The sequence below is a fragment of the Oryzias latipes genome, chromosome 19 (assembly GCF_053564925.1).
Source record: "Oryzias latipes strain Hd-rR chromosome 19, Olatipes_Hd-rR_3.1".
Taxonomy (NCBI): Eukaryota; Metazoa; Chordata; class Actinopteri; order Beloniformes; family Adrianichthyidae; genus Oryzias; species Oryzias latipes.
The window spans coordinates 8276926-8298979 of NC_136255.1; the positions used below are offsets into that span (position 1 = coordinate 8276926).

At 62.1% G+C, this 22054-nt stretch overlaps 1 protein-coding gene across 4 annotated transcripts in view; it reads right to left on the bottom strand.

The window, feature by feature from the left end:
• The window catches only part of LOC144987927 (uncharacterized), a 32422-nt gene that overhangs the window by 4148 nt on the left and 6220 nt on the right, over nt 1–22054 (bottom strand). The window contains exon 2 of one of the 4 annotated variants that reach the window (XR_013651615.1): nt 21744–21802. The exons of 2 other annotated variants lie outside the window; for them this stretch is intronic. The gene's annotated coding sequence lies outside the window, so the exon portion shown is untranslated. Of the gene's footprint in view, nt 1–21041; nt 21803–22054 lie in introns of those variants that run through there. One more of the 4 variants, XR_013651614.1, reaches the window with a different exon arrangement.

Consider the following 22054-nt stretch of genomic DNA (forward strand, 5'->3'; position numbering starts at 1 on the left):
AAACGATGAAACGAAAGACAACGAAACAAAAAACAAAACAAAACAACAAACATAGAACCAGCAACTCGCACACGTTCCACAGCAGCACAAAGACACAGGAGGGCCTTAGACATCCCCATATCTCTTCTCTTTCAGTTTCCTCCCTTTCTTTCGCTTGGAGCACAGAGGTCTCTTCCATTCCACCCCTTTGCGCCTCGCGCGTTTCGCCTCTCTCGTCTCCACGTGGCCGGACGCGTCCTGCTCCCGTAGGGCCGCGCTCTCCAGAGGCAGCTCTAAGAATCGCAGAGCACGATCCGATTTGAGCTTCTGCAGCGCCTCCCTCTTCCACTGGAGGTTGACCAGGGCGGTCAACGGCGCGTGTCCGAATCGCACCAAAGCGTCGTACGAGCTTTCTGGGTTGGCCCTCGCCAGCCTATCGGCGAAAAATCTCACAAACGCGATCTCGCATCGCAAGCAGTTCCGCGATGCGCTCGAAGGGCACGTGGGCTGAGGCCACGGGTTGGGCCGAGTCCGATCCTCTTTGTCCTCTCGCAGACAGCCTGAATCCAACGTGGTCGTCATCAAACACGTAGATCCCGTCCCGAGACAGTTCCTCGGGCGAGTCTCCCATGAGCACGTATCCATGAGGAAGCTTGCGCAGTGTGCAGTACGATGTGATGTGAGCGAACAGCCAGACCAGAGAAGCGATCTTTCTGTTATAGGACGTGGGTCTTGTCGTGTGTTTTAGCTGTCTGTCCACTCCCTCGCTCAAAGTCGCTCCGATCAGCGGAACCTTCGCTACCCGAGACACGCTCCTCACCAGGCTCCACGAGGTCTCCACCGACAGCCCCGACGCCACCAGGTGCTTGAACAGAACGATCCTCTCGGCCGTCCCGTTGTACCTGTCCGTGTATCTGCGGACAGGGTCCAGCGAGGCCATGCACACGTATGAGAGCAGTTTGTCATTGGTACCCGTTGAGGCAACGGAGGCCAAAGAGAGCTTGAGCTGCTCCACCTCGAGGCCCGCTCGCGTGCGATAGTCCTCCCTCGCCGGGTCGGGGCAACGCGTCGCCAGGAGCCTGGCCCTTTCTCGGCTCCTGTTCAGCGAACCGTAAAAGCGGTGCAGCCAGCGCACGGGATGGGTGCTCAGGTACCTCGGGGCTTCCAGCTCCTCCAGCGTGCGCACGTACGATCGGAGCTGATGAACCACTTCTTTCCCTAGGGCTATCTGTTTGTCCATCTCGTCCCGCCGCTTGATCGACTCCAGCTGCTCGAGGAACCTCACGGACCTCGGGCCACCACCCGTACCTTCCGGGGGCCGCTCCGTCCCGGGAAACGCGCCTCCGCTCGGCCTGGCCCCGGCCACCTCCCCGAAGCCTTCGCTGTTGCCCAAGTCCAGCGCGGCCGACGCGGCAGAGTCCGGGTCGACGGGGGGCTCCGCGCCCTCGTGCCTCAGCGTGAAGTGGCAGCAGGAAAACATTCTCCTGGTTTCTTCCCAAGTGTCCAGGGTAATGTCGGTTTCGAAATAGCACTCAGGGCACTCCTTGGTGTCTGCGACCAGCCTCGGAATCATTGGGTAGCGCAGCACCAACGCGAAAAAGTCCCTGAGAGAGTCCAGCGCGAGCAACGACTCTTCGGTCGAGATTGTGCCGAACTCCCTGCTCAGCCTCGCGTACACCTCCAGGGCTTCGGAGAACGTGAGGGGTTGGCCCGGCCGCCTGGCGATGGCTTCTCCTTCTTCTATGCCTCGCACCGCGAGCCACAGGGTGAACTCGTTCACTCGCTCTCCACCCGGGTCCGCTGGGGTCGAGGCGGCCGTGCGGGGCTCGGAGAAAGTCCTCGCGAATTCTAGCAGCGTTGCGTCCGCGTGGCCCAGCAGGCGCGCCGCACAGGCTCTGTCGTACAGCTCGGCCACGGACCTCCGAGCCGTCACGGCTCTCGCTTCATCTCTGGAGCCATCAGGGCTTCCAGGGCGCCCGGAACCAGCGCGTTCGCGACGAGCCGGTGACCTTGCCACTCGGCCAGACAAACCATGAGTCCTATCCATCGCGGGTCCCCCGAACACGACGGGTGCTTCACGTCTGACCTGAGCCCCGCCTGAGGCCAGAGGGTTGTTAGTTGAGCGAACGTGGCCGCTCCGCTCTCTGAGAGGAACCGCCTGGGTTCGCCGTAGACGGGTCGCGCCCCGTAGCTCGACGAGGACGGCGATGCGGCCAACTCGCGGTCCAATCTCTCGGGCAGTTCTTCGAACTCGTAGGCCCCTGCCTTCGTCACGATCACGCAACGGGAGAGCTCTCGGGCACGCTTCAGCATCTCCCCTCTGCCTCCGCGCACCACCAGCGTGACACCGAACCGTCCCGGGGGCGCGTCCGTCGATAGCACGTTGCCCAGCGCCAGAGCGCAAAGGACCAGGTCCAAGATCTTATCCCCCGCCGGGTCTGCCGATCCGTGCTCAAACACTGGCCTGAGGCCGCAGCCGAACGTCAAAACGGTGTGAACGTGATACGTCAGGGGTGAAAACGAACAGGGTCTGTAATAGCGTACGAGCTTGCCTCTTTCCGTCAGATCGAAATGCCTTTTCCAGGCCGGGTTGGGAGCGGGTGCGAAAAAAACGTGGCCCTCCACGGCAGGGACGTCTGGAACCAATTCGATTTCCAGTCGAGAGTTCAACGTGAGGATACTCGAAAGGCCTCTCTCTCGAAAGTCGCACTTTACTCTCAGGGGCGCGGGCGTTGGTACCGCAGGGTCTCCTTCTTCTCCTTCATCCACAGCTACCCCTTCTAGATCTTGGTCTTCTTCTTCTTCTTCTTCATCCTCCTCCTCTTCTACCCGTTCGTCTTCATCGTTTTCAGCTCTCTCGGTCTGCACCTGTGCATTTCCCGCCTCTGCATTGAGCGTCAGGGAGGCAGCTCGGCGCCTCATCTCGACGAGCGACGCCTTTGTGTCCACCGAATGCCAAAACCTGTCTCGCTTGAGCACGAGTCGACCGTCTGGGCTCCTCTGCCATCTCGGAGGGCTCGAACGTAGACGGGGAAGCCATTCGCAAGGTCCTCGAGCTGGCGCTTCAAGCGGCGCTTCGGTTCCCGACTCCCACCTGAACTTCAGCTCGGCCACCTTTGAGCAAAACGATCCTGGCTGTCTCTTTGACCACGGCGAGGGGTCCTTCCAGGTCTCGGGGCCTCGTATCCCCCCAGGCACTCCGTTCATTTCGCAGAAGGCCATGAGCGAATCTTTGTTGCGCATTCGCAGAGTCTCCTGCTGCTCCTCCGATGGTTCGGCGTCCTCGGGTGCGCTGACGAGCACGTGCAGGCCGGGATCGCCCCGTATCGCTGCGGCCCTTAGGGTCCTGGGCTCGGAATGCAGCACCAAGTTGCCAGAGTGTCTCACCGGTATGACCCCTTTGGACCTTTCGACCAGAAGCGCGATAGCATCGTCCTCCCGCGGGCCGTCCGGACGTGACACCAGGTACCCCGTCCTTCTGCTCCTCAGCACGTCCAAGTCCCTCGGCAGCGCGTGGGTCCAGCGACAGGCGAAAGTCTGCGAGTCTGCCTCCGGGGTGTACACAGTTACGGCGCGACTCCTGAAGGGGCCCGTGGCTCCCGCGAACCAAGCCACCGCGCGCTGCAGGTAACCGTACAGACCGCGTCTCGAGCATCTGATCTCCAGCTCTGCGTGAGTGTTCCCCGAGAGCATGGCTCTCGCGAGCGAGTCGGCGAACTCTCCGGCCGAGCTCACCTCGGCCCGAAAGCTCCAGCTCTCGAGCTCCTCTTCGCCGTCGGCCTCCGGCTCGCGGCCGTCGTCCTCTGGAACCGGCTTCGCGTACCACCTTCCGGGCTCCGCTATTTCGATCAGGCTGGAGATGGGCATGCGAGATTCGCGCTGAAACCGACTGGTGCCTCTATTCGTGACGACGCAGAGGCCTCTGGTCCACCTTCTTTCCGAGGGGCACGTCAAAACGCGCGATCGCAGCACGTCGAACCCTCTCCACTCTCTTGGGTTCAGGGCCCTGGCGTGCCCGTCTGCCATCTCCACACGCCCGAGGCCCTCGCCGGGGCGGCCGTGGTGCGTGAACTCCTCCGGCGGAGCCCCGCAGAGCCATCTGACGATCTCGACCCCTGCGCCCTCCGGGCCCGCGGACCTGGAGCTCCGGGACACCGGGTAGTCTCGCTCCCAGTCGCTCGGGCGCGAGGTCTCGGCCGGGACTTTGGCAAAAGTCCACAGAGCGTCCTTCAGTCTTTCCCAGGAGCTCTCGCTCGTGGCGTAGCCCTCCAACGGATCCCTGCGCCCCCGACGCATGAACATCTTGTCGATGGCGGACGCTTTGTCCAGGCACTTGATGCGTGCCCTGGCCTCGAGCGGCTCGGGAGCAGGCCACGCGGGGTCTTCGTTCGTCAGCGCGTCGGTCCGGAACAGCGAACAGTTCTCCGCGACCACGGCCACGGACTCCAGCCTCTGAACCAATGGGCCTTTGCCCCTCAGGTAGAACAGGGGAGACTCAGAAGCGAACGCCACCGTGTGCCCGTCTATCACGGACATGCCGGGGCGTCTGGCGGACGCCGTCGACTCGGGTCTCGAGGCCCCTTCGCTCGCCAGCCTAAGAAAGCTCCAGTCCCCCAGGCTCGTCGAAACTCTGCCCGGGAAGGTCTCGACCCTCTCGAACACCAGCGCGGGTCCCAGCGTCTCAGAGTACGCCCTCAGGAGGAGGTCTTCCTCATCCCCCCGAGGCAGCAGCTCGCTCCCGGGGCAGAGCTCGGAAGCGCTCAGGGGTCTGGGCTCGCAGCACCTGGCCAGGAGCGGAGCCAGCCTGTGGTCCCGGGAGCAGAGGAAGGCTCCGATTGTGTTGACCCTGAGGCTGCGCGAGTGGCGGACCTCTGCGTCCGTTCCCCTGGTCCAGGCAGACGCACCCCTGTGCCTGCTCAGCGTGAACAGCTTGCAGGCCGGGTGGCAGGTCAGTCTGCAGCTCTCGGCCAGGTGGCCCAGGAGAGCGTGCGCCGGGGGCAGAAGGCCCTGTCCGTGCAGGACGAACTCGTAGTCGAGCATCACGTCACCCCGGCTCATCTCTGGCACGCAAGGGTGCACGGCTCTGTAGAAGCGAGTCAGGCAGGCGCTCACGTCAAAGTCCTTCTCTGCCCCCCTCGTCGCCAGGACTCTCGCGCAGTGGCCCAGCATCACAGCCTCATCCAGGCAGGCTTCGTACGCAGAGCCGCACTCTCCGGGGCACCTGTCGGCCCTGTCCAGCGCGAAGCGCTTAGGGCGCGCGTTCGCCGCCAGGTTCAGGTTGTATTCACGCAGGGGATGGGAGAGGGCGTCCTCCGAGACGCTCCCGCTCGACTCCTTCTCGGCCCTCGCCACCTCGACCGTGGGGAAGAACTCTCCGTCCCCGATGGCGCTGTGGCACTGTCGGTCCGCCGCCGGCGACCTGAGCCACGAACGCGTGTGTGGGGGCTCTCCTCCACACGGGCCTCGAGCGAAAGGCTCGTCTACGGCCAGCTCCAGCTCGCAACGCCCGGCCGTCCGGCGGGAAGATCTGAAAATGCGCGACAGCCTGCGCTCCTCGTAACCCCTGGCCTGATCGCTGCGCACGGCCCGTTCCAGGCTGGACGCGGCGTCTGCTGTGAGCGGGAAGCGCTCCAGTTCGTGGCCGGAGCGGCTCCAGATACGTTCCCTCCCTGTCTCCGGGGCGTAATTCAGCTGAAAGTAGCAGTCGGGCGGCGGGATAGTCGAGGAGGCGGCGATCTCGCGCAAGTCCTCGGTGAGCCTCGTGCAACGGGCGCCACCTGATGCGCGGGAGCCCGGGCGCACGCCCTGCGTGTCGGGAATCTTCAGGAGGGCCCTGTGACGGCCGCGTCTCGAGTGAAACACCCCGCAGACCCTCAGTATGTTCAAGTCGGCGGGCCCCAGCGTGCGTATGCCTATCGTGACCCACTTGAAACGAGAGCTCGGCCCGAGCCCCCTCCCGAAAAGGACGATGTGGCCCGTGGTCCTCTCGCAGATCGACGGAGAATCCACGCGGGCCGGCGGATCTGCCTCTTTGATGCCCCTGGCGTCCGAGAGCGGCGCCCTGCTCGGGGTGCCCCGCAGCAGAGCCAGGTCCCCATCCAAATCCTCGTGCATCGGGCGCTCGGGCGACTCGGACGGCCCAAGACTCGCTAGGCGAGGACAGGTGCCAGGTACGTGCTCTGACACGATCTGCCTGAGCTTCGACAGAATGGAGCAGTCGCTCGCCTCGAAGCGAATGCTGCTTTCCCTGGAACCTCGTTCGAAGCCCGCGTTTTCCATGCGTAGGTAAGAAAGGACCAGTGCCCGCGCCTCTGTCCACTCCAAGGGCCCCGAGAACCATAGGCTCGTCGGTACGTCTGGGCCCGCCAGCTTCGCGAAGACTTCCAGCGCGTACAGCACTGCCGCGCAGCTCGCGCCGTCGAGCTGAGGAGGAGCGATCACGTCCATGCCCCCGGGGATCAGACACACGGCCCGATCGAAGAGGTACGCCTCTGACCTGAAGCCCTGCGGCATGACACCGCTGTACCGAGGGGTCCTGTAGACACGCAACGTGGGCGTCCTGCTTGCAGACGGTGATCTAGAGTTCCCTCGGACGACCTTCGGCGAGGATATCAGCAGGCGGGGCGCCCCTGGCGCGCCTGTCTCGATCTCCAGCACAGAGTGCCCGCTGGGAAACCATTCGGTGAGCCGTCCGCTCGGGCCTTCCGCAGCTGTCCTCGTCCTCAATCTGCTCTCGCTTTTGCTTTCGGCCTCCCGGGTTTCCCGTGCTGTCGTCTTCCCGCCTCTGCTCACACCTGCAATGTCCTGGCGGCCCGTGCCCCTTCTGGCGTTCGGACTCGACTTGGGCACGATCACCAGAGCATCCCTGAGAAGGTGCCTCAGCACGGCGACGTGGTCGTTCTCGGCGAGCACCGAGAACGCCAGTGGCGTGGAGATCACCTCCCTCAGAGCCGCAAGGCCGGAGAATGCGCCGTGGCGACTTTCCGCCGTTCCGTCCAGTTCCCGTAGAAATCCCTGCCTCCCGCTGGCGCCGGGGCCTAGCGCGGGCCCCGGGAACCAAGGATCTTTCGGCTCCAGTTCCCTCAGGTCGAACGCGCGGTCGCCTTCTCCGGGTAGCACGCACCGCAGGGCGAACCGCGTCCCCAGCCCGCAGTCGCCCAAGGCAAGGGCGCAGAGCGTGCGGACAACCTCCTCGCGGCAGTCGGGCGAGAAGACGAGGCAAACGCGAGCCTTCCAAGAAGACACCACCTGGTAGAGCGACAGGCCATCTGAAGCGTAGATGATACCCGGGACGACCTCGGCTCCGCTCACGTCCCTCTCCTCGACCTCGTAGCCCACGCTCGTTTCTGGCCACCAGTGGGAAGAGCCGCCCGATTCGATCTCTGAGCGCTTCGAGATCACCAAAGCGGGCTCGGCCCCACCGCCTGCGAGCGCCCTGAAGGCCACGTCCGAGAACACAGACAGGGTCTCCCTGAACACGGCGAACGCGCTGTCTGCGGGCCGCAGCCTCCTGGGAGGACGGGGCTCCGCGAATCGCTGGATGCTCAGCAGTCTTCCATCCTCGTCGGCGGTGATCAGCGCACCGTCACCCAGCCTCGCAGCGTAGAGCGACGAAGCGTTCGAGATGCTCAGGGGGCTAGGCCGCAGGCGCCGCCGACGTTCCCGCTCGTACGCGTCGCGGCACCTCGACCGGTAGCCCTCGAGCCACTGCGGATGGAGGCGGGCTCGCAGGTTTCGGCCCCGCGTCCCAAACAGGTAGGCCAGCTCGTCTTCCGAGAGTTCTGCCTTGCCGGCGCGGAGGCATGCGTACACGTAGCGGATGTACTTATCACACATGCGGACGGGGGGCCCCGAACGGCCTCCTCCCGAAATTTTCGGAGGCGAACGGGCTTCGAGGGAGCTGCTCTCGAACGCTTCTACCCCATGGACACGGGCGCGGCCCCATCTTTCTGCTCCGCGTGGAGCCGGGCCGCCGGACATGCTGGCGGATCGCAGCGCACGACGCTGTTCCAGGCCGTGGAGTCTGCGTTTCGGAGGTATGAGGAAAGGGCTGCCGCTTGGAGGAAGATCGAACGAACGGAGCGTGAGACTAGCGGAGGGGAGCGCAGAGAGAGCAGAACCGGATGGTCCGCACCGGAGGAGGTCGAAATGAACACAGAGGACGAGTCGTTCGATCTGGATTCTCCGTCCGAGAGGTCCTTAGTGAACTTGAGGCGCTGCGAAAGCGAAGAGAGCATGTCTGTGCTCTCTCAAGGAAGCGAAGGCGAACCCGAGGGCGAACCCGGGGACGAACGCGAATACAGCATTTCCTGGGTACCCGTGAGACGGGAAAGACGCTGGCGCGAAGACTCTCTGAGCGACGGACGCCTCGGTCCGGGAGATCCTCCGTGCGGGCCCGCCCGGTGCCTCAAGTGCGAAGCCTACGACGCCCACTGCAAGTCCGCTGCTGAGAGCTACAGAAGGACCTTGGGCTGCTACACGAAAACGGTGTCCGAGCTCATGTTGGGCTTCAGGACCGTGCTGGAGAGGTATCCCGAGCTCAGGGTCGACACGGGCGACGAACGCCTGCACTTCATGGTTCAGGCCGCGCTGGGCCGTAACAACCTGGTCCGAGAAATGGTCCGCCTCTCTGCGAGGAGGACTCACGAGCGCGCGCTCGGGGAATCCAGGCGGGGAGAGTCCTGTCGAGAGTCCTGTCGAGAGTCTGCGGCGGCGGCGACCGTGTGCGAAGCGCTGAACTCCTGCTACACGGACGGCGAGGCGCTGCGGATGATCCTGGAGCGCTACACCGACCTGTACGTGAGGTACATGGAGGTGTGGAGGGGGATGTGCGCCAAGATTTCCAGGGATGTCACGCCACTGGAGTTTGTGGAAATCGTGCGGGACAGGCCCGGGGTGAGCCACGGTGAGCCGTGGAGCGAGGCGAGAGCGTATGTGGGTCGCTTGCTCGTCAAGGCATCTTCGCTGGTGCCCAGGCGCGTCGGGGACGAGTGCGCGGACGCTCAGGATGCTGGACCTCGAACTGTCCAGAGCCAGACCTCAGAGCTCAGAGGGTCGGGACAGGGTCCTCATAGGGCACGTGGAGAACGTGCGCGAGCGTCTCGACGAGGCGGGCTCCGGCATGTGGAGCTGGGATTTTCACTCGAACGATGCCTACTTTGACATCAGGAGCGACCTGGCGGTTCTCGAGAGCCTAATCGGCATCGGCGACATCTCCGTCAAGAGCCTGCTTTACGAGAGATCCCTGCTGATCTCTCAGTTGAGAAAGGTCGTGAGGAACGAAGGTTCTCTGGAGCTCAGCCTGAGCAGGGCACGCGGCGAGCTCGCGGAGGCCCGAGCGTCGATACGCCAGCTCGAGGCCGCCAGCTCCTACTCCGCGTTCTGAAGGTGCGCGTACGGGGGTGGGACGGGACGCGGTAAGATACTTAACGCGGAGGGCGACGGGCCGAACTCGCCATCCCCCTCACCATGGACGTCGACTGCGATTACTTGACGATCGGCGGTGTCGACGCTGAACCTGACGGTCTGATTGACTCTTGTCCGCATTGCTCCTCCGCGCGCTCCCTGCGCAGGGCATTGGTGTACCAGCCAGCGCACCAGGAATCTGACGGGGTCCCGGCTTCCATTTCGGTCAGGCCGGTCACTTTCGAGGAGGCTTCTTCCGGCAGCATGGTCCCCTACGTGCTTTCGCATGAGACAAGGGACGGTCGCGGCATCGACCCGGAGGACGGGGACAAGACCGCGCATTACTACACGGTGCGGAACTGCCTCGCCTCGATCCGTGGCAGCGTCCACCTGAGAGACGCGGCGGAATACGGAACCTGGCTGTCAGAGGTGGACCAGTGTGCGGCGGCACTCGGCCGGTTGCGAAGCGCAGCTCACGTCTGCTCTCACCTGCCCGACCTGAAACGATTTGTGCTCGAGCAGAAAAATGACGATGGCCTGCTGCACCTCGCCAGCAAGTGGCTCAGGCGGGGCGAACACGCAACCGTCGGGATCGAGATGTTCGGGCCCTTTTTCGTCGATGTGGCTTTCGCGCCGGTTCTTCACAAGATCTTGAGATCTGACTGGCTCGTTATGCGCAAACGGAACTGTGGCACCTGCAACGAACTGAAACCGGGCTGGGCTCAGGAGTTCTACGACGCTCGCGAGGTCCCGCGCTCGCCAGACAGTGAGATGAGGTTCGTGGGCCACCCGACTTGTCCTTGTTGCAAGCCGGGGGAGGCGAAGGACCTTGGCGTCGTGGCTCGGGCCATTGTGAGGGAGATGAGGCTCTGCGGATACACCCCTTGGTCCGCTGTGCAGGCGGTGCGGCGCTGCGAAAGCTCCATGCTGGAGCTGTCGTGCTCCGAGTGCCGTCGGGTGATTTTTACCCATTGCGCATTTCTCATGGAGTGCGCTGCGGTCGAGGCTTCTCGGGAACGCGACTGGCTGGTCCGCAACGAGGCCGTGATTCAACTGTGCTGGGTCGTTCATTCCCTCCTTCCGCTCGAGAAGCAAGCCGCGTTCCCTGCGACGGACCTTTCGGGCGCCTGCTGCGTATCGGAAAACTTTGCAGAATCAGAAGATGGGGGTGGAGGAGAAGGAGAAATCCCCAGACGAGGAGAAGAAGGAGGGAACGGGGAAGGAAAAGAGGATTTGCCGGCTTGCGAGACGCGCCAGCACGGAGGGGCTGCTGCGATGTACGCTTGGGCTTTTTCGGTGGCCGCGCACTGCGTCGCGTTTCAAACCTACGAGCGAAACGGCTCGCTGGATTTGGAAAAGATCGTGGTGCTGTACGCAAACGATCATCTCCCCATGCTCCTCGACGATCAGGACGCCCGGGGACAAGGCATCCTGACGACGAGCGTGTCGCCGGACCCCAGACTGTTTGAGACGGCAGCGCTGAACACTGGCTTCGTCTCTCCTGGGCTCGACCCGAGGGATCGCCTCGAGGAGCGGGACATGCGGGTCCCCCCCGCCGGAGAAGTGCTGTACGAGCTCCCTGCACCGAGGACATTCCGTCGCTCGGGTTCCGGGACCCCGGTCGCCCTGGCGGAGATCCCCAGTCACACCGAGGCCCGGGCTCAGGATCCCGAAGCGATAGCGGCCGCCATAGCGCTTCACTTTCCCAAAGTGTCGCCGTGCGCTCTCGACCGTCTGAGCCTAAAAGTGCCTCGACCCAGCTCGCTCAGGGCTGACGCCAGCTTGTTCTGGCCTGTGTTTGTCAACCCCACAAGGTCCTGCCACAAGCTGTTCAAGGCCCTGGCTCTGCCCGCGTCTCCGAGTCCCGCTTACGCGCTAGAAACGTTGGCGCGAGGATGGCGACGGGTGAAGGACCTCGTGCGACCAGACTCGCCTCTGCCCACCGCCTCCGGAGGGTGGGTCGCTGTGGAGCGCGAGCATTACGAACGTTATTTCGAGGGCCCCCTGGACCTCTTGACGCGCGCAGGGTTGACGAGTGAGAGCGAAAAGGAGGCGATGCAAGAGGCTTTGGCGAGAGGCGTTTTGCCGTGCTTCGCGGCCGAAGGGGAAAGCTTACCCGACGCGCTTGTGAATTCCACCCTGGCGCTATCGTTCGCGGCCAGCGGGTTGAGACTCTCTGCGCCTCGTCACCTTGGAGGAGTAGAGCGGGGTCGGCGAGGAGTAGAGGCGGACGGCCGGTCCGCGGTGAGAGTCACCGTGGCGGGTCTGTTGTACTTTGCGGCGTGGTACGTGCTGGTGTACGGTAACGCTCTGCACTCTCGTCCCAGCGCTCTCGAGGTTCTGGCTCGCAACCCGGGAGGAACGGACGCAGACAGGCACTTGCGTGCGGCCATGGAACTGAAGATCGACCGACGCGCCACGACAGGAGACTGGGGAGAGGACGACGTCGGCCCAGACCCGTCTTGCCGCTACTCTGTCCACGGGTACAACGACCGCAGCATCGTGAGAGCCATGCTGATCGTGTTTGAGGGATTGCTCGATGCTCGAACCGTGCTGCGCGCGGCACAGCTGTACGTGCCCGAGCTCACGGCTCAGCTGCCTTTCTTCATGGCCCTAAACGTCGTTCCCTGTACGGTGAAGAGCGCGATCGAGGCACGCGACTCGTGGTTCGCTGCCCGCCTAGGCAACGCGGAGTCGTCTCCGAACGACCCGCCTTACGCCTACCTGGGCGACATTGCCCACGGGATTCGCAGCAGTATGAGAGGCGCCTTAGATCGCGGCGACGAGCGGCCCGTCGCGGCTCCTCCAGCGAGCCTCGACGCTCGAGCCTCAGACCCCTGGCACGGCTGCCTCCTGTCTCTGAGCGAGAGCGACGACGACTGGGGTTCTATCCTCAGTTGCGCGACGCGCGACCTGGAGAGCATGTCTGTTCAGAGCGACCCAGATTGCTGGGAAAACGAGGTGGAACCAGGGAACCAGTACGTCGATTCGACCGCTCGCCATCCAGGCACTGCAGACGGGACGGAACGAGTAGCGACCTGCTCTGAGAGCGCCCCTCGAGACCCCCCGGTCGCCTCCGGAGATCAAGACGTTCCGAGCGCGGCACTCGCGCAGCGTGACTGCCCTCGGTCGACGCTGGAAACGCTGCTGGTGGTGGACTCTCCAGATAGTCTCGGCTTTGCGCACCAAAAGGTTTTTCCCAGCGAAACCGCGGACGCGAACGAATGGCCGGGCTTTGTTGGGGTGAGCTCGGTTCCGAGTCTGAGAAAGCCTTGCCTGACGAACGTGTGGAATACGACTTTCGCCAAGACGCGCAGGGACGCCGTGCCGAGCTCAGAACCTGCCGTATGCAGCTCGGCGTCGCGCCCGTGCAAAACCCTGGCGGAAGCGCTCTGGCTGATGTTCGTCGGCGCGTACGGACGCCGAGAGTCGGACTCGGCTGCCCTGACGGTGGAAGCCCTCGCGGTTGTTGTACACTTGGCCTCGAAAATCATCGATAGAAATTCTACCTCAGGCCTAGGGCCCTGCAAAGACATAAAGGCCCTGTGCGGCGACTTGTACGCAGCGCCGGAACAGTTTCTGCCCGTCGTCTCCATAGCGGCAGGTTTGTTCGGGCGCAACGTCACGGTCTGCTCGCAGGGGACCTTCTTTCACATTTGCAACAGCCATCACGGGAACTCGTGGGTGCAGGGCTTTCTGGAATGCGACGGATCATCGTGGCAGCTGAGGGGCCTGCCGCCGCACACGACTCCAATCGAACTTCTGTTCGAGAGTGGACCGAATCACAGAGCGGGCTCGCTCCGCGCCTACGCGAGGCTACACGACCTCGATGTGATCGAGGTTCCTTCGGACGGTTACTGCGGATTCCACAGCGTAGCCCAGCTCCTGTTCAATGACACGGCCAGAGGGGAAACCCGCGCGTCCCTGGTGACGAGGACGGCCGAGTTTGTGTTTCTCAACGCGGAAAGGGCAGACGTCAGAGAGACGTACCTGACAGTCAACGGACCCAAAAACGTCTCTGAGCTGAAGCGACTCTTGTCTGAGGAGAAGAGGTGGCTCAGTGTACAGGAGGTAAAATACATGCTAGAAGCTCACGGCAAACGCTTGGGACTCCTCACGGAGACGTCGTACCCGATCTACGATAGGGCTTGCGCTCACATCGTGTGGACCCGAAACCATTACGAGCCCTTGAAACCCAAAGTGTTACGATGCTGAGCTATGCTGTTTTCTGTCAGATGTTTTTTTTTTATTTTTCCTTGTTGTTTCGATGAGGTGATGGAAATAAAAATCAAAGACATACCAAATTCTGTGGTGCACGACTGAATTCTTTATTTTGTGAAAAAGGAATACACTGGAAATACTGTACATGAACACAAGTACATGAACACAACCGCAATGCAGTCAGAGGGTGAGTTTCTTTGCTTCATGCGAGATAAAGTAAACTGCAAAAATGGTACATGGCGACTGCTCTCGGTAGAAGCGACACGGGTCACTACACAGTCAGAAGGAACATTCGGTACACTGCCCCGTTGCCGAGTGAGAGACGGTGCGTGCGCTACAAATTGAAGCAAATTGAAGTGGATGAAACCTAATAGTACATGCTGCTTTGAGTGTCCTCTTCCCGCTGAGGGAGCCCTAGAGAGCTTTCCCCCGCCCCGTCACCGTGCGTGTGCTCAGACCCTCTCGAGGTCCACCCGTCTCCAGCCACTCCTTCCCCGTCGAGTTCTTCGTTCTGATTGGCAAAGGCGGCGGCGAGCGCTCTGGTGACCAGGTCGTACCTCTCCAACGGGTTGAGCTGAGCGAGGGTCACGGGCCCGGCGACAGCGGGCTCGACCACAATCACCCGATTCCACTTGATGACTTGATTTTGTATCCGTACGACAAACGGGCCGTAGGGTTGCACCTCGAAGCCTTGTTCCGTGGGCAGAGAAAGCATTTCGTATCGTCCGTCTCTACCCAGCACGTCCTCCAGCGGGCTTCGCGGTCCCGTGGCTCTTTCGGAAAAGCCGCACAGCCCGTACACTTGGTGGATGAGCTCCTCGTCCTCGGGCAAAGTCCACTCTCTGAAGTAGTTTCTCATATCCCCGGCCTGGAGCCACGACACGCAGCTGCGCTCCTTACTGCGGCCGCCCTTTGAGCACATCGGAGAGCCGTAGGCTGAGTGCGGGCACGCTCCGAAAACGGCGATGTACGCCCGCTTCAGCTTGTCAGCTGCCGCGTCGGGCACGTATTGTCGCAGGTTTAGCTGGGAGAGGGTTTCCCACACGGCGGCCAGACCTTCCAAAGCACCCCATGCGGGCCCGTTCCCGTCCCAGACGTACAGCGTGTCGACAAGGCACGCCAGCAGGTCGACCCTAAATCCCGTCTTGACCCTCCAAATGCGAGCCGGCTGTATGCGCTTCATGGTGAAGCCGAGAACCCTCAGGGAAAGGATCTGAACTCTGAGGAGGCACTGTAGCACGTGGTAGGCCAGCAGTACCTTGTCGTCGTAGAACCACGACACGAGCGACCCCTTGGAGCACCCGAGGTTCACAGACCCGGGGCTCTCGCCCACAAACACCCCGAGCGCCATTTCCTCCGTGTCTTTGGTCACGCAGTGTAGGGCGAAGGTGCGTGCAGCAAAGGAGTGGACTTGCAGGCGCGTGTGCATGTCCAGCAGATTCACCAGAGACTCGTAGGCCATGTGAATCCTGTGTATGATCAAGCCCTGGACGTCCTGGACGGTGCACACGGCACCCAGGTAGTTGGTCTTTTTCCCGAGCACTCGAAGGAGATGTGGCGTGTCCTCCTTGCACAAGCTCGGCAAACTGTCCACGAGAATCTCCGTGAGCCTGAAACCCCGGTCCGGCGGAGCAGAGAGGTCCACGGTGAAGTACCACTGCTCCGAGAGCTCGCAGTTGAGCACGGTGCGCTCCACCGCCGGCACGTAGGCAAACTCTGTGGGCCATGAGAGCTTCGTGCACCGGGCGTGCCCCCGTCTCGTCATATCCCCGTCCCTGTGCGAGTACTCTCTGCCCATCCTCCACAGAAACCTTTGGCAAGTGATTGATCCGTGTACCAGGTCCAATACAGCTGGCCCCCGCTGCATTTGCTTGTCCTTTGCGCCCGGGCCCCACGCATCCCATCGCTCCGGCTTGTTGAGTCCGTGGCACGGCCTGCTGACGCAGTCCTCCTCTGAGTGACGTTTCACGGTGAGGTTGCTGATCAAATCGGTTATGTCCCTCGAAACCAGGTAAGTGACGGGGTGAAAGCGGGCGCAGTCTGACAGTTGCCTCTCCCGCCGCGAGAGCCCTCTGGACCTCCATCTCATGCAATTAGCCTTCTGCACCCGCTCGCGTTTGGCCGAGCTGAGACTGTCCTCCTCGCCGCGACTGTCCTCCATTCGGATGGGGCCCTGAAGCGACTGCCTATCTGCGCTTCCCGAGGGGTTGAGTCCTCCCGAAGCGACGAGCGCCTCTTCTCCGTCGCACCGGGTCGTCTCTGGCAAGGGGTCCTCCGATTTTAGGCGAAGAAGGGTTAGAGTCGTGTCCGCACTCGTGCTCTGCTCGGGGTAAAAGGACTCTTGTAAGACTCTGTACACCATGTCGCTGCTCTGGAAATTGTCGATGTCAGTTCTGGCGAAGAAGAGATTCGTAGTGTTGTCTGTCACAATGCAGTCCAGGGAGCCTGCCGTGTGGAGGGAGCCTGCCGTGTGGAGGGAGCCGGTCGAGCGAAGGGAGCTCGCCTCGTCCTCGTCGCAAAGTCCGAAGTCCTGCAGCTCGGCGAGGGCGTCCCGCTTTTCGACCTTGGCACTGGGCGAACTGTGGCAGCCTCTGTCACAGTCTGTCAATCTCTCCCATTTCGCAGAGAGGAGGCCCTCGTTCACGGGGTTCACGTCCGCGTCTAGGTAGGTCACGGTCCGCGGCTTGCTCGAAGGTTCGCTCGACGACCCGCGAGAGAGAGCCAGTTCCCTTGTCAGATCGCTGCTCATCTTCATAATGTGCTCCAGGCCGCAGCATTCTTCCAGCGTCCGCTGGCTCGCGGACTGGGATGCCTCTGGAAAAAGCGGCTGACAGGGATCCATCGTCATGCTTTTTGTGACGTGCGGATTGCTCAGCGTGTTACTCTTGCGCTTCCTCCTGCCGGTCTTGGTTCGGGCTGGACTGGTGGCACGGGCGCGTCCCGAAGCCTGGCAAGACAGAATTTCCGCCAGGGTCTTACAGCGCTCCAGTGTCCTCCTCGCTGGCCCCAGCGAGGACAACTCGTCCTCCTTCAGGACCTCTATCATGCAGGCGAGCCCGGGCGCCGCTGCGGCCCCGTCGCACCGCGTCAACCAGTCGAACCGCTCTCTCAAAGAGCTGCGATCCCTGGACCCGGGCCCCAGCCACGTGGCCCGCGGCCAGCGCCCCGTCTCTTCGGACCGCGGCGGTCTCCCGAGGCAATCCAGCACCGTGGACCAGAGGTGAGCGTCCGCCATGCCCGTCCTGCAAAACTCAGAGATGGCGGCCTCCGTTGTCGAGCCATCGTCCGGGAGCGCTCCGGCGCGCAGCACGCTCAGCGCCAAGTTGGAGCACGCGGCACGAAAACTGTCTTCGTCGTCGGTCAGCGCAGAGGCCCTGTAAAGCCCGGGCATGGAAACTAAGGGGAGCAGCGACATTGTCTCCCCTGTGTGTCGGTGGATGACGAAGGCGCATGAGAGCTTGGAGGTGCGGCTGTGAGAGTCGTCATCCTTTGCGTTCTGGTACAGAACTCTGCAAGGATGGCGATCGGTGGAGCGGAGGTCTCTCAGGGAGTCCAACACGCAGACCAGCGCTCTGCGGACCACGACGTCGCGGACCTGCTTTCCTCGGGTCTCCCTCAGCCAGCTGTGGAGCGGCAGCCACCCGGCCCCCGACGTTGTCACCACGTGCATGACAGTCGACGGCGCTCCTCCCGCTTGCTCCAGCGCGATGCAATCGAGCTGCGGGTAGTGCTGCCCGACCCCCGGCGAAAAGACCTGTCCTTCGTCTTTCAGCCTGACCATCCGCCTCGCTCTGCATTGGTTCTCGTAAGCCCTCGCGGCTTCGTGCAAGGTTTGCTCCAGGTGTTTGTTGGAAACCAACACACTCAGGACGACGGAGACGTCCCCGTGGAGCGAGGTGCGCACCTCGCGCACCCTCACCAGCGGCTTACTCTGTGTCCTTTGGCTCGTCATTTCGGGTCCGGGCGCGGCCCTCAGCTCGTGAAACAGGCAATGGTTCCTCACAAAGCCGTAGAGGGGTTCGGGCATCCTCAGCTCGAAGCGGTCGGTCGACGGGGTCCACGACCAGCTCTCCAGCTCCGAGCCCAGGTTGAAGTAGTAGGGAATCGAAACGCCTAGCCTGGTGCTCTGCTTGTCCTGATATCTCCACCAGAGCTTGAGGATGCTGGCATGAAGGTGAAGCTCCTCTTCTGGGTCGTGAGGCGAGCGCCGGGATGCGTCGGGACCTAGCGCTAGAAGTAGGTGCCTGGCGACGTCCCTCAACTCGCCGGGGGATCTGTAAAACGTGTAGCGCCTCCTTTTGGCCAGGCTGACGAAGAGCATTACGAAGTACGGAGTGTGGAGGGTGGCCAAGTGTTCCAACCGCCGCAGGTTCAGCCCCACTTCTTGCGGTGCGCGGTTATCGCAGCGATCTTCCACCTCCAGCACGTGGCGACACAACGATGGTTCGAAACGTATTTTCACCCCTCTGCACAGCTGACAATATTTGCACTGGCCTGAGACGAAAAACGAACTTAGTCCGATCGAGCCCCTTAGGTCTTGCGGGTGGTAGAAGTAATCTCTGCGCTCTGCTGCGAGGCGGTCCCGCTCCCCCGGTGGAATCTCCCACGTAGCCCGATTGCAGAGGTAACAGATGGCCTCTTCGACGCAGTCGAAGCAGTCTCGGTCGACGTGGAGTTCCAGAGCACCTGCGTGCAGTGCTGCGGCTGCCACCAGCCACTTGGAGACGCCGTCCTTTGGATCCATGGGCTCAGCTGCGCAACTGACAAAAAAAACATAACACAGAGGAATGGTTGGGCAGGGGTGAGAGACAGAGGAAAGGACTCAGATGATGATGATGATGATGATAATGATTATGATTTGTCACAGACGCGGTTAGTTTTTTTTTTTTCACTGCGTTTTTATAACTTTGCCTCGTCCTTTTCACTGGATCGCTTCGCGCTTCGAAGAAAAGTCTGAAAAGTCTGTTAATATCCCTCACGTGACGCCCGCCATGTAAGCATCACGAGCGCCCCCCTGTCATCTTGACTCGGCGTCACAGTTTGTAAATGTTCAGCGAGGTGTCGCCGTCCAACACTGTGTGCGTTACCATCAGTCTGTACTCTCTGTCTCTCGCGTGGTAGTACAGGGTGTGTTGCACGGCTATGGCGAGGCAGCAAGCCCCGTCCGTCTTCCCGAGAGCCCAGGTCCTGAACTGGTCCCGAAAGCCTTGCGGCTCACACACACGGCGAGACCTGGAGCCGCTGCTGAAAGGCGTGGGCTTCAGGGTGCCCAGGGATGCCGGCAGCTCGTACCAGAAAGCGGGAGATCCTGCCCGCGGGGAGCCCATCCTGCTCGAGGCCTCTGGGAGCTCACCGATGGCCGCCGCGGCGAGCCCGACATCTCCCTCGAAGTACGTGTGCGCGAAGCAGGAGGCTTCACCCTCGGGTGGCTCGGGCAGAGTCCCCGAAAAACCATCCACGTCTACGATGATGTAGCGCACGCCGAGACTCTCGTTTTTGTAGTCTACGCTGCGGACGGCCGCGGGCAGCACGGTGACGTACCCGAAGAGCCAGGCCAGCACATCGGACTCGATCTTCACAGGGTCGGGCACGTGGTTGGACCAGACCACCGCCTGCATTCCCCTGATCTTCGGAACCGCCTTCATGCAAGCGCTCATCACGTCGAAGGAGTTCCAGCGGAGGTCTATCACGCAGGCTTGCTCCGTTCTCATGCCGATCAGGTGGTGCTTGCAGGCGACGGCTTTCTCGCATGACTCCGGAGACACCAGGTCGAGCGCCAGGGCTTCTCCGAAAAGCCTGTTTCCGTATTCGGGCGTGGGTGCCGTGATGGCGCGCCCTATCACGTACAGGGCGCTGAAGTTGTCGCGGCCCGGGAAGAGCTCCAGGGTTATCTCCTTGGGCAGCGCACTCTCGAAGCAATGCGGCTCTTCCTCCACCGAAGCCGGTCCCCGTCTCTGGACACGAAAATTAAACTGGTCCACCACACAGAGGGGTCTCTCTGCGGTGCATCCGAAGTGGGATGGGCGTGATTTGTACACGTACAGTCCCGGAGGCAGGGTCCTGGAACGGTCTACCTGGTAGACCAACACAGAGTCGCAGCATTTGGGGTATCTCGCGCTCCGGTTGCACATCAGCCACCTGTACGCCGCTGCCACCGGCTCCATTTCGTACGCCCACAGGACTTCTGACTGGGCTCTGGCGATTTCGCGGGAGGAGCCCTGCCCGCCCGGTTTGGTGGCGCCCCGTCGGCGGCGTTCGGGGTTCGGAACATCTGCACCGTCCCCCCCTCTGTAGCGCTGTTCCGCGGACGCGCTAAGCCGTTGCGCGCAAGTGCAGGGCCCTTCTTTCGTGCCATGTCGCAGCAACGCGTCCACTGCATGCCTAAAGTTGAACCTGTGGTGGGAGCAGTTGGTCGTGCCCTCTCCGAGAGACCTCAGGCTCACGCCTTCAGTTCCGGGGGCGTACAGCACGCCGCCGATCACCGGCACGGGGTCTAGCGCCAAGGCCCTGTACAGGGAGCAGCACAGCTCCCGCTTCGCTTCCATCGTGGACTGAGCTTCCTCGGACGGCGGAGGGGGCCACGGGTGTTACGTCAACGATGTCGCGAGGAGGGGGGGAGGCTCCTCAAGAGGGCCCTCACGACGCCTTTGCAGGGAGGGTACCCGTCGAACTGTTGATGGAGTGTAAAAGAAAGCGTCAGAAGGCCTCGGTGGAGGCCGCTCTCAAGTCTACGAATCTATACAGGAGAGTTTCCACGATCAGCTACGTCGGCGGAGCGTCCAAGGTCGGCAGAGCGAGGGTCGACAAGCGGTCGGGGTGCGCAAAGTGCCTGTCGTGTCTGGTGACCTTGGTCAAAGGCAGCAAGCAAAGGAGCAGAGCCGGCGTCAAGCTCCGATGTCCTTGCGACGCCAGGGTGTGCGAGACCTGTTTCGTGAATGACCCACACTGGTACCTGACGGAGCCTCACTTCAGCAGCTGCCCGTCCCTCCGCGGGTTCATCTGTTCCGCGTGCGCCTGTTTTGCAGGACTCGTCGAGAAACCATGTTGCCTCTGGATGTGCCCGGGCTGTTCGGACGGGGTCCGAGAGAAGGGCGTCTCCTGCTCGCTGTGCTCAAAACCCGTGCCTCGCGGGAAGCCATCCGCGCGTCGCTCCCTCTGGTGCGAAGCGGCGGATCCGGGTCGACGGGCTGCGGAGCCTCCCTCGGACGCCCCATGTTTGGACGAGGGCAAAGTCTCAGACGGCAGGGAGCTGATCAAGGCTCGCGTCTTGGAGCGTGCGGCAGAGAGAAGACACCTGTCGTCTGCCGACCTCGCCGTCCTCTTCCCGGAGTGCGAGCCTCGGCCGGGCAGATGCTCGTGCGAGGCAAACGGCGACCCCAATCCCATGTGCCCACGCTGCACCCCCGTGCTGGCCGTGTTGGAGCTGCTGGCCAGGAACCCGAAACCGCTCATGGCATCTTTCGCGGAGCGCGCGGTGCCGGGACGAGCCCTGGCCCGTAACACGTACGACAGGGCCCTGCTCACGGAGATGCTGAATGACAGAGGGCTCCCTAGGTGCGCTAATCGCAACTCCTGCAAAGGAATGCTGGTCAACGTGCGGACGGGCCCCTTGACGACTCTGATGTCGCCAGAGGCTTACAAGCAATATGTTCTGGAACGAGATAAGGTGCAGCGCTCAGGCGACGGCGAGCCGAACATCGTGCCGCAGCCTTCCTGCTGCGTCCTGTGCCTGCTGTTTAATCAGTCCGCCGCGGTCGCGCAGATGTGCGGTTCGCAGGGCCTCCGGCTCGAAACCCCCCGCACGGACCCCGTGTACTACTTCAACGTGAAGTTCGCACCAGACGTGGGCCTGCCTGAGGTATCGGTGAGAGACTACCAAGGGTTCCTTGTCAACTTTCAAGGTTCCGTGGGAAGCTACAAGCCCGCGTTCTACTACAACTGGAGACACATGCTGGAAATGTTACACAGAGACGCCTCTGGAGCAGTGACCCTCATTCACCCCGGACAAAGGCAGCTTTAGACTCTTCGAGGTACGATAAGCTGTGCTCGAAAAGGGCGACTGTTTTGTAAAAGAAAAAAAAAAAAAAGAGAAAAGCCAACCGTTGATCAATTAGGATTTAAAGTATGAACTCACTTACGTGGTCCTGAGCTCTAAGCTGTGCGATCCAGGTTCAGCAACACGAAGCCTTGTGAGATTCTGCAAAGTGGAAAAAGAGGGGAGTATGCAAAGGAAAGATTGCCCTCCTCTGTGTTGCTCTTTGCAGCGTGACAACTGGCTTTGCACGGGCCCTTGGTAGAAATCTGCCACGCTACACTGAGTCTTAATCTCTGTGGTTGGACCTCACTGTCCTCTTTGCCCCTCCCTCTTTCCCTGCAGCGGGTGTGGGGGGGCTTACAATCAGCCTCCTCCTCCTTCAGAATGAAGGCCCCACCTTCTGTGTCCTCCTTC